The sequence below is a fragment of the Hyperoodon ampullatus genome, assembly GCF_949752795.1.
Source record: "Hyperoodon ampullatus genome assembly, chromosome: 9".
NCBI classification, from domain to species: domain Eukaryota; kingdom Metazoa; phylum Chordata; class Mammalia; order Artiodactyla; family Ziphiidae; genus Hyperoodon; species Hyperoodon ampullatus.
The window spans coordinates 84,063,759-84,076,190 of record NC_136922.1 but is presented as its reverse complement, the minus strand read 5'-3'; the positions used below and the strand labels follow the sequence as shown (position 1 = coordinate 84,076,190).

The following is a 12,432-nucleotide window of genomic DNA, read 5'->3' as shown; positions in this document are numbered from 1 at the left end:
GCAACAAAAAGAATAAAATACCTAGGAATAAACCTACCTAGGGAGACAAAAGACCTGTATGCAGAAAACTATAAGACACTGATGGAAGAAATTAAAGATGATACCAACAGATGGAGAGATATACCATGTTCTTGGATTGGAAGAATCAATATTGTGAAAATGACTATACTACCCAAAGCAATCTACAGATTCAACGCAATCCTTATCAAATTACCAATGGCATTTTTTACGGAACTAGAACAAAAAATCTTAAAATCTGTATGGAGACACAAAAGACCCTGAATAGCCAAAGCAGTCTTGAGGGAAAAAAACGGAGCTGGAGGAATCAGACTCCCTGACTTCAGACTATACTACAAAGCTACAGTAATCAAGACAATATGGTACTGGCACAAAAACAGAAACATAGGTCAATGGAATAGGATAGAAAGCCCAGAGATAAACCCACGCACCTATGGTCAACTAATCTATGACAAAGGAGGCAAAGATATACAATGGAGAAAGATAGTCTCTTCAATAAGTGGTGCTGGGAAAACTGGACAGCTACATGTAAAAGAATGAAATTAGAACATTCCCTAACACCATACACAAAAATAAACTCAAAATGGATTAAAGACCTGAATGTAAGACCAGACACTATAAAACTCTTAGAGGAAAACATAGGAAGAACACTGTTTGACATAAATCACAGCAAGGTCCTTTTTGACCCACCTCCTAGAGAAATTGAAATAAAAACAAAAATAAACAAATGGGACCTAATGAAACTTAAAAGCTTTTGCACAGCAAAGGAAACCATAAACAAGATGAAAAGACAACCCTCAGAATGGGAGAAAATATTTGCAAATGAATCACTGGACAAAGGATTAATCTCCAAAATATATAAACAGCTCATGCAGCTCAATATCAAAAAAACAAACAACCCAATCCAAAAATGGGCAGAAGACCTAAATAGACATTTCTCCAAAGAAGACATACAGATGGCCAAGAAGCACATGAAAGGCTGCTCAACCTCACTAATTATTAGAGAAATGCAAATCAAAACTACCATGACGTATCACCTCACACCATTTAGAATGGGTATCATCAGAAAATCTACAAACAACAAATGCTGGAGAGGGTGTGGAGAAAAGGGAAGCCTCTTGCACTGTTGGTGGGAATGTAAATTGATACAGCCACTATGGAGAACACTATGGAGTTTCCTTAAAAAACTAAAAATAGAATTACCATATGATCCAGCAATCCCACTACTGGGCATATACCCAGAGAAAACCATAATTCAAAAAGACACATGCACCCCAGTGTTCATTGCATCAGTATTTACAATAGCCAGGTCATGGAAACAACCTAAATGCCCATCGACAGACGAATGGATAAAGAAGATGTGGTACATATATACAATGGAATATTACTGAGCCATAAAAAGGAATGAAATTGGGTCCTTTGTTGAGACATGGATGGATCTAGAGTCTGTCATACAGAGTGAAGTAAGTCAGAAAGAGAAAAACAAATATCGCATAGTAACACATATATGTTTAACCTAGAAAAATGGTACAGATGTACCAGTTTGCAGGGCAGAAGTTGAGACACAGATGTAGAGAACAAACGTATGGGCACGAAGAGGGGAAAGCCGCGGGGGGTGGTGGTGGTGGTGTGATGAATTGTGCGATTGGGATTGATGTGTATAAAATTATTGACTAATAAGACCCTGCTGTGTAAAAAAATCAGTAAAATAAAATTTAAAGATTCAAGAAAAAAAAAGTTGGGGGTCAGTGCGAGCCATTTCAGTCTATCCTTATGCTTGAGGAAGTAGTTTATTTTTCTGTGACAATAACCAGAACAAAAACATTTAAATCATAGTGATTATAGTACCACCTAATGTAGTCACAGATGAGTGTATTAATGCTAATTGTAGATGTCTTGACCTAAAAGATATAGAGAGTGAGAATTATTTTATAAAACATTGAATTCTCTACCACCCTAAATATTTAATTTTTTTGTATGCAATTTTTTGGGGAAAAAGACACAACATTTACTTTAAAAACATTCCTTTGAGGGGGCTTTCCTGGTGGCGCAGTGGTTGAGAGTCCACCTGCCGATTCAGGGGACGCGAGTTCATGCCCAGGTCCGGGAAGATCCCACATGCCGCAGAGCGGCTGGTCCTGTGAGCCATGGCTGCTGAGCCTGCGCGTCCGGAGCCTGTGCTCCACAACGGGAGAGGCCACAACAGTGAGAGGCCCGCGTAACGCAGAAAAAAAAAAAAAATTCCTGTGTCTTTATATTTTAATATTAGTATGTACCTTTAACATTTGAGAGTAATATTAAAGTTCTGCTAATTACTTTACGTGGATTATTTCATATTTCTCACAATAATTCACAAAAATTCTCTAATGGCAGTTACACTTATGTCCATTTCACAGATGAGAAACTGAACTTAGAGACGTTTAATAATTTGCCCAAAGTCACAGTTAGTAAAAGGCAAAATCAGGATGTAAACTATAACTGTCTTAATCTGTGTCTGAGTTGGAAGGAATTTGGCTGTAGCAGTGGCTTACACAAGCAAAGTCTTTTCCTCACATCGAGTGTCCTGAAAGGAGATTACTTGCATTGGTTTGCTTGCATTGTTCAATAATGCTATTTTTATCCTCAGTTTCACTGTTCCCAACAAGTTGGTTTTTCGTTTTCACATTTTTTTGCTTCATGGTTGCAAAATGCACAATGCAGGCCCAGACATCGTATGTCCAAGACAGGAAGAACGGGGAAGTGGCAGTGCCAGCCAGAATTGTGTCACATGGGCATCCCCGGCTGCAAGAGAAGCAGGGAAAGTAAGCAAAAGGTGACTGGGGCCCGGGAATTACTCTTTGGTTGGCCAAAGAGTGCCTGATACAATAAATATTTCATAATGTCATTGTAGCTGTCAGGTTGTAGTGGAATTTGATGATGTGTAAGTTTTAAAAGTGGTGATTAAAAGAGGGAGAGTGAAAGAGAATATTTCACTTCTCTTAGAAGTTTTCATTCAATTTTTCATCAGAGAGCTTTGGGATACTCTTCTCTGCCACCTCCTCGCCCCATTTTTGCAGTACTCTATTATCTTTCCCCAACATGCCCCTGGAGTGGATACCGTCATGTGTATACTGTCAGGGTGTGAGGATGGCAAGAAAGAGGGACGGGAATCTGGACCCTGCTCTAGCTTACGGTTTAGTTGGGAGATAAGGCAAACATTCATTATAGTAGAAAGGGTACAGGACACCATGATGAGAGGTGCACATTTCATATTATAATATTATCAACGTTATGGAAAGGAGATAAGCTTGAATAATCATGCACTGTTAAGAGAATTTAAGCTGGTAACCAAGAAGCAGAGTTATAATTTATTATTTTGTTAACTTCTAACTTAATAATTAGAGTACCCCCAAAAGATAACAAAAAAGTAAAAAACCAAAACCCAAAATAAAACAGTATCAGGGATGAAAAGTTAAGAGAATGAAGGAAAACTCACTGAAATGAACAGCTGTTAGTAAAGTTATAGCTTGTCTTGGTGAATTAATCTAGTTAGTTTCAAATCATTTTGTTTTAAGAGCCTCAGTATGATCTCTGCATCTAGGTAGGGTTAATATTATAAGGGTAATGACCAAGTGACCATCTTAATGTCTGGTACCTCTCGAAATTTTTATTAATGGGATATAGTTTTATAGGCTTGAAAGAGGTTATGTGGGGTCATTTATTTAAAAAATCATATATCATTGTCTGGTCTGTGCTGGGAAATACATCCAGCCCCAGAGCCACAGAAATCACAATTCTTATACTCAGGAGCTTGTGGTCCAGGGGGGCTGGTCTTCCAATGCCCATTCAGATCTTTTATTTTATGGACCTACAGCCAACCCTATCTAAATGCCAAAGCCAATTTGGCTATTTCAGTGAACTGAGTGATCAAATTAGGCAAAAATGCAAAATGGACAGTTAATCAGAACAATCCAACTACATGTGTAAGCTGACACATACCTACATATGTTCCTGCCATTCAAGATAAAATGTAGATTTATTTATGTCAGCTAAAATTCTGCTTTCTTCCCATGTATATGAAGAACTCACTATCTACTGTTGTTAAATTTGACAAAATATCTGGAAATTACTAACCCAAGTTAAAAATATGGTTTTATTGGCAGAAAAATGATTCATATAAGTACACTCAATAGAGTGCCTAGCACTAATAGGTACATAATTAACAATTTGACGAGTGAATGTTACTGGATGAAAGCAAATAAATCACCATTTCTCTGCAGAACTTTATTTTCTAAGAGTTAGTAGGACTCTTGTAACAAATCCTTACACTTATAAAGAAATAGACATTTTAGAAAAGTTATGGTTTGTGTTGGTTAATAAGTCTAGTTAGGTTCAAATTATTGTGCCTTAAGAGCTTCTATAGCAATTTTCCTGGGAATGCTTAAAGTGATATGTGAAAGTCTTCTCCTGGGGTATCTAAATCCTCTGTTAATCTGACAAGTTGTTTTGATGTCCTTTGCACAAAATGACACAACGTCATTTCTTGTACAGAGCCATGTGCTGGCTGGCAATTGTTTGCTTGCTGCGAGGTTTTGATGGAAGTGTTTTGTTATTGTAGCTTGGTATATATTCCTCGGCTTTCAGCTTGAAAAGCTCAGTGCCGCTGGGCTGCCACTTCTTCAAATGAGGGACTCTAGTGTCTTTCAACTCGAAGCCCCCAAATTTTGAAAGCTCTATGCCAAGAGGAAAGTGGACCATTCATTTACCTGTTTTTCTGCAGTATCATTTCCTTCAAATCCCAAGCCTATTTCCACACACACTTGCTAATTTAAAAAATGGAATGGGTGTCTACTCCCGTGGGTAGAGAAGAACTCTATTTATTACAGGTGTCAGAACTTGATCAGAAAGTTATTTAACTCTTTGGCTGCTGGACGATTTATAACGATGTTTTATCTGCACAGGTGCATGTTTGAGATGCACCCGTGAAAAGACGTACTCCCTGCCCTTAAAGAACTTGGCATTTAACATGCAGAAATCGTGTTAGGATCTGCTATAGGAGAAGGCACAGAGCTGGATGGTGCACAGCAAGAGGGCACCTGAGCCAGTGTGGTGGGGAGCAGGGAGACCTTGGGTGCCTGTGTGGGAGCAGCCACAAAATGATTTCAGATATGAAAGTGAAAATGTTATATTTTTTCACAAAATTAAAAGCTTTAATATTCTTAATATTTAAATTAGATTCCAAATATGGAAATAATTTTGAAGATGGAGAGGCAGCCTAGCAGAGTGCTGAAGAGCTCAGACTCTGGAGCCAGATTTCTAGGTTTGCATTCTGAATTTACCATTTATTAGCTCTGTGGACTTGGGCAAGAGCCTTAACCTGTTTGTGCTGTAGTTTCTCTGTCTGTAAAATGGGGATCATGATACTACCTAACTCATAAGGTTGTTAGGATGATTAAATGGATTAACATATATAAAAGTCTTCGAACATAGCAAGTACCATATGTGTTTGTTAAGGAAATATTGCCATAGAGATACAGAAGGGTTTAAGCACAAGTATTTGCCTGTGACCTGTGATATAACTTATGTCTTCTGTACTCTTCCAAGTCAATGAAATTAATTCTGGTAGCCTGAAGCTCCTATAAAATGGTATTGAGAAGTGGGTTAAACATTGATTGGCTATGATCTCATCTAGTGAAATTGCTTATGCATATTAATGTATATTGTATTACATGTATGTATGTTAATAATTTTGAATATTTTTCAAGGGATCTTGAAAAATATAAAAGTAATAAATATAAAAGTCTACAGATGGACTTCCCTGGTGGTCCAGTGGTTAAGACTTCACCTTCCAATGCAGGGGGTGTGGGTTTGATCCCTGGTCGGGGAGCTAAGATCCCACATGCCTCACAGCCAAAAAAACCCCCCCAAAACCCCAAAAAACATAAAACAGAAGCAATATTGTAATGAATTCAATAAAGACTTTAAAAGTGGTTTGCATCAAAAAAAATATTTAAAAAAAGTCTACTGAGTTTCTCAGAGTCTAGTATATTTATGATAATAGAAACTAATTATGAAAAAAAGGAAAAAATGTTGGACTTTAGTTACTTTAAGCATCAGTTAATCTGTATTAAAGACATAATACAACTACAAGAATTAATTTAACTGCAGTAAAATATGACAGAAAGATAAATTTCCTTTCCCTTGATTGCTAGAGCAAGTTATGATAATAATAAAAGAGACTTGAACTTTCTTTTATACATCTAATCTTCATGAAAAAGGACATAGATATTTTTGAAAAGGTAACTAGAACATTCCAATAAAGAATCTTTCATTAGTTCTGCTTCAATTACTAATAAACTCAAATTACAGTCTTGTTCTTTGGACATGTAAAATACATAGAAGATAAACATTTAGTTTGAAATCACAATAAAGTAATGAGTTTGCTCTTTTTATTTGTTATCCTCCTGGTCAGTGGTGAAATTATTAATCACTACTCGATCCTGTGTTCAAAGGCTGGGCTGACTTTAGTTTGTGGATGTTGAACCAAAAGTTGCCTGTAGAATGTCAGTCTGTAATTAATTCAAGCTACTGAGCTTTGGATCCTATGGAAAAAGACATAGTGTAGGCTTCAAATGGGTGTAAAGGAAATGGGAAAGGTATATACAATTGGCTGAAATAGTTTGCTTGTGCTTCTTAAAACTCCCATTTATGTCAGTGAACTCAGTAAATTATCTCTAAAAGCTTTTTTTCTTCCTTCCCTCGTGTGTGTGTGTGTGTGTGCATGTGTGCACGCGTGTTCTGTGGAAGAAGAGTTTGGTGGAAACTTGGGAGGAAGATAATTAGAAAAGTTTTAACTAGATAAAATGAGGAGACATATGCAGGTACATAATAAGTCATAGGAGCCAGTGGTATAGCAGCCTGAAAAATCCAAAATCATTTTCAGAGACCAAATAGGTCATTTATAATATGTGTAAATGAAAAGGTCACTTTAATAATAGAATTACTCAGTTTTAGCGTTATCTTTTCAAAGCAATAAGTTCATGAAAAAGAAATTTGATTCTATCGGTATTAGGGAGCTAAGGTGGGTTCATAGGTAGGGTAATGACAAGCTATAATTTTTCTTATTCAAACAGTATTTATTTGTCTTCCCTCTGTCAAACCTTGAGTCAACCACTTTTCCTGGCCTGCTTGGGAAGATACAAGGAAAGGAACATACAGAGCAGATGAGATGTGGAAGAAAGAACGCTGGGAGATGGAGATAGCTCTTTCACATGGCAAAGAGGATGAGAAAGGCCATCATCAGGCAAAAGACCCCCATGGTCTCCAAGAGGGCAAAGGCTAGAATGGCATTAAGAACAGGGCTGTTGCTTCAGAGAAGGATTCCTGGCATAATCAGTGATGAGACTCCCAAACACAGTCCTAACCCTAGCCCCAGAGCCAGCCCCTCTGACCATGGCAGCTCCAACCTCAATGAACTTGGCTGCTGTGTCAATGTTCCTTGAATTGGTGCCATTTTGGAAGCTGCTGCTAGGGATAAGTAAGGTCAGGGGGCATGAGGCTGCCAAGCTGCTGAGGCTCTCATCTGTCAGCACCACCTCAGAGAGTGGTTGGCTCAGCAGCTGAGAGGTGATCCTGACCAGTGAGGGGATGGAGACGAAGTTGGGGCAAGCATATGTTTTCTGGGGGTGGGGAAGTGGCAGGAGGTGCTCCCAGGGCAGAGAAGACAGAGAGGGGCAATGACAGACTGTTTTAAGATTAACCATGATTTAGTGTACATGATCAATTGCAAGGAAGAGAAATTGAGACATTAAACCTTTTGGGGAGGTTGTTTTAGTAATCCAGGTATGAGTAGTGACAGCCTAGATGGTATAGCCCACTGGGAATAGAATAAAGATTTTAGTTCAAGAGACAGTCTGAAGATCTAATGACAAGGTGAAGAAGCTGGGGGTGGAGGTCTTCCAGGAGGGAATGTCTAGTAGTTTGCTGTACTATTTGGGAATAGAAATATTAAGACTAGCCACACCTAAAAATGTGATCACTGAAACTGTAAAGCCTGGAGAACCCTTGATGATGGAATAAAGCATACAGAATTAACTGTGGGTAGACAGTTAAATGAGAAAAAGGCAGAAAAAATAGTAAAATAGTAAACAGTACTGTGGAAAATGGTTATTTTGATAATTTAAAATAATTCATTTCAAGTATTTTTGTAATGGTATCTTTCTTTATGAAAAAAAATCTTGATTCATAATGGGAAAACAGCAAACTCTTTTTCCTCAAGAAGGGACAAAGTTAAATAAAGCTTTGAAATCAGAAGTCTTAGGATGAAAAAAAAAAAAAAAGCTGTCAGTAGAAATTCTAAAGAAAAAAGGAGACTGAATGAAAAAACAGTAGATTCAAGGAAATCCTAAAACCATCAGTGTTTGCCATCTGAAGACTGTCAAGGGAAAGCAGGCTGGCGACTGTAGGGATGGGCCCACTTGAATGAAACAAAAATACCTTGTTGCCATGAGGCTGAAAGGGAGGTACACTAGCATTAAAATTCAAAACTTAGGGAGTTCACTGGCGGTCCAGTGGTTAAGACTCCGTGCTTCCACTGCAGGGGGTGTGGGTTCGATCCCTGATTGGGGAACCATAATAAGATCCAACATGCTGCGTGGGGCGTGGCCAAAAAAAAAAAGAAAGAAAAAAATTGTAACTTAGATAATCTTTTCCATTAGCTGTTTACCTGTTATTGTTGGTTTTTCCACTAGAATGACAGCTCCATGAGAGCAGGTACATATCTGTTTTGTGCATGGTGATATATCCAGCAGCTAGAAAAGAAATTGATAAATATGTGTTGAATGCAGAAATGAGTAAACAGTTTCACACTCTGATCTTTAGCGGGAGATGAGTCTGCCCAACTCCAAGAAAAAAGTTGGCCAAAGTCAAGAACAAAATGGCATCCTAGTCACTGGCCACATGTGGCTATTCAGCACTTGAAATGTGGCTAGTACACCAAGGAACTGAATTTTAAATTTAATTTTAATTTACTTAAAATTAAATTTAAATAGCCCTATGTGGCTAGTGGCTATATTGGACAGCACAGGTGTATAGAAAGACTTCACTCATTAGGAAAACCTGCCTCCTCTGGGCAGATGTGATCTGTGTGAGAGCAGTGGCTTTGTCAGGAACTAGAATCAGACTGGGACTTGTGAAGGAATCAAGGATCAGCTTCTAGGGCTATTTTTAAAAATTAATCTCTAGCCCAAGGGACAGAAAGAGTCTGCCAAACTCACATGAGGTCCCAAGTCACTTCAGCAGGAAAGGAGACCAGAGAGGTATTTGGGGCCAAAGCCCTCAGTGGTAATAAAGTTGTGTTTACTCTGAGTGTCTTTATGAGCATGTCTGTTAGGAAATTCACTGTCTGTGGGAGAGATCTCTGTAGATGACTAGAATGAATTCAAAATTTAGGGATTTTGGTCACTTTCGTTGTAACACGACCAACAATAATTGCATTCAATCATTAAAACATGGACTAGGCATATATGATAAACTCATAACAAGCACTCAAAACACCCAGGAACTCATAGTATGGAAAAGCAACATCTTTGAATATTCAAGTATAGCAGAGAGTAAAAAGTACTTATATATGTAAAAATATTTATTAAATTAGAGAAACATTTGTCATACTTATACTTACCTAATTTATATTAGATTTTGGAATGGTCTACTGTGGTTTTTGTTTTAGCAGATTTACCTGCTTAGTTGTAGCTTGCTTGGGCAAATATTAGAATCATTCTGATTTCCTTGAGCTTTCTGTGACTGGGCCATGGGAGGAAGAGGGAGTTGTTCAGGAGTGTGTTAAATTGGCCTTGTATTCAGAATTCACCCAGTAATAACACATATCAATATCATGTATTGAACTGTGTGTAGGAGCAGATGTTTGGCATGTTTCAGGCTGCTTTTGGGAATAGTCTGTATTGAATAAAGGAAAGTACACTTCACATCCATTCATGTAATTTATGAAAGTGAATAGGGATTTCGCACAAAGAAAGAATGCTGGATGGACTATTATATTTAGCAAGATAAAGCATGCTGTGTGCAAATTCCCAGAGTCAGCCGGTACAGAAGAGGACAAAGAGATATTAATACATTCCTGGGGAAGGAGATTAGTTCTCTAGAGAGCAAACACGCAGTTCTCTTAGGATTTCCTAAAGGCTTGGTTCCCGTCTCCAGGCTAACCATTTGTTTTCATTGTTTTTATTAGAGAAAATCTTTTGCAAGAACTTAATTTGCACCACAAGAAAATGTTTGAATATTGGGGTTGGGAGGGACTTTGAGAGATTGTCTAGCCCTATCACCTATCTGATGCTTGAATTAATTTTGCAAAAGCTCTGCCAAGGATCTTCCAGTCAGGGCTCCAGTACATCCTGGAGAGAGTGGCCAGTAGCTCCATCCTTGGAGAACTTTGACGCTGAGATATTAGTACAGAATCTAATTCTGCTGCTTTGTGCCTTCCATTCATTATCTTATTTGTAACGATTGGGTCCAAACAACAACACCTCCAATTCTTTTTCCCATGAAAGTCCTTAGGATATTTGAACATGATGATCAGGTCTCCAAGGCTAAAGATGCCTGATTCCTTCAAGAATTCCTTGAACGGTGCTGATTTGACACCATCTCAGATCACTCCTGAGTGTACCCAGTTCGTCCATCCATACTTATACTGCAGTACGTCTAGGATGGTCTGGGCCTCACAGAGACAAATGGAGTTTTTCTTCTTTTCATATAGATTCTCTCTTCTCCCTCTTTTCCTCCTCTCCTTTCTCCTTCCCTCCTCTTCCCTTCTTTCTTCATCCCTCTTATTATTCTATACTACACTTATTCATTCATTGAACAAACATTCTGTTTACTGTTGATTCATATTAACCTTTCTATAGACTAAAATCTCTAAGCCTTAGCTGCATGGATTGTTTCTCAGCCATTGCTACTGTCCAGTCTGTACAAAACAATTGTCCTTTTGGACTTAATCACCTCATTTTACATTTATGTCTATTACTTTTCATCTTATTGGATTTAGCCCTTGTTTCTAACATGTCGGCTTCCTTCTTGATCCTGATTCAGTCATCCAACATGGTCACTGGCTGGTCTACAAATGTTATGATGTCCTCTCTAGTCTCATCCAGGACATTGACGAGAATGTAAAATGTTGAAGCAAATGGAACCCAGGAAAGAATCCTTCTATGATGTTGGAAACCTAGAACCAGATGGATGTTACTCCATTAACTAGCACCCTCTGGGTATAGCTGTTGAAGCTATTACTAATCTGCCCTAATATTCATGCACTCAGCTTCTCCTTACTCCATTTTGTCCACAAGGATAAGTTGAAAGATCTTCTAAAGGTCTCTCTGAAGGTGATGTGTGCTTGGTCTCTACATTTTCTATAATCCCAAGACTTATACCAAAGAAGGAAAGGGCATTTGTCTGTTATTCTTTCCTCCTGAAATTGTTGTGTCATCCTCTCTTTAGCACATTTCTTCTTAGGCAAGCAAAACCTTTTGATTCCCTAACAGACATACAAGACTGAGAGAAGGATATTGGAAAAAGTTGAACATTCAGATAATAGAAATGGCAAGGCATTTTATGGGAGTTCAAAACATAAGATCAAAATGCTTTGACTGTCAAGTGAGATCCACTACTTTCTAATCAGCAAAGGACTTGAACTAATTGATGTTTTTGTTAAAACAAATCAGAATCTTCGAAACTCTGCTAATGCTTATTTCTTAAGATTTTTCTTATGTCTTCCAAAGAACTGAAAATACTTAAAATCATCATATACACTGATATCATGAAAATTTAGGAAGTTTATGCATGTTTTGGTCAGAATAGATAAAGTACACAAAGAATTCTTTAATAAAGATAAACCCTTGTGGAAAGGTGTATGCAAATGAGTGAGCTGGATGTTACAGTGGTAGACGGGATTGAAGAATTACAAGACCAGTCTTTGTCTTTTTCTTTGGAAAATAGGGATGGGGTTGCATTCATTGTGCAACCAAACCATGAAAGACAGAATCAATTGAACAAATACTGTCCTCTATAGTAAAACAGGAATGAATTTTCTATAAAGATATTGCTACTTCCTCCTCACTTAAGTTGACAGATATTCTCTATGACCAGTGTGACTGTGTCTAAGATGTCCTTATTCGGGTGACTGTGTTTTATATTAAATTATATTCTACATGTGCAGTCGTTTAAATTATGTAGACAGTTTTGTAGAGTTTCATGATATCTTGTATTTCCTATTTTGTAATTAGAAAGATGAAAATTTTTCAACATCACAGTTTTAAAAACATCATTTTTATAAACCTTTAATATATAACAATAGAAAGGAATTTAATATGAGCCAGGACCAAAAGAGGTTTCCAAGGTACAAAAAATTTTTTTCAGAAGTATAGA

General features: G+C 37.7%; 1 protein-coding gene and 1 pseudogene across 4 annotated transcripts in view; one reads left to right on the top strand and one right to left on the bottom strand.

The window, feature by feature from the left end:
- Positions 1-12,432, top strand: part of GRM8 (glutamate metabotropic receptor 8) — a gene marked incomplete at both ends in the record, with an annotated part of 756,700 nt that overhangs the window by 259,068 nt on the left and 485,200 nt on the right. The gene's annotated exons all lie outside the window — the stretch shown is intronic.
- LOC307057934 (ATP synthase F(0) complex subunit C2, mitochondrial-like) lies at positions 7,265-7,760 on the bottom strand (annotated as a pseudogene). The gene has a single exon. The product of its transcript is annotated as an ATP synthase F(0) complex subunit C2, mitochondrial-like (transcript).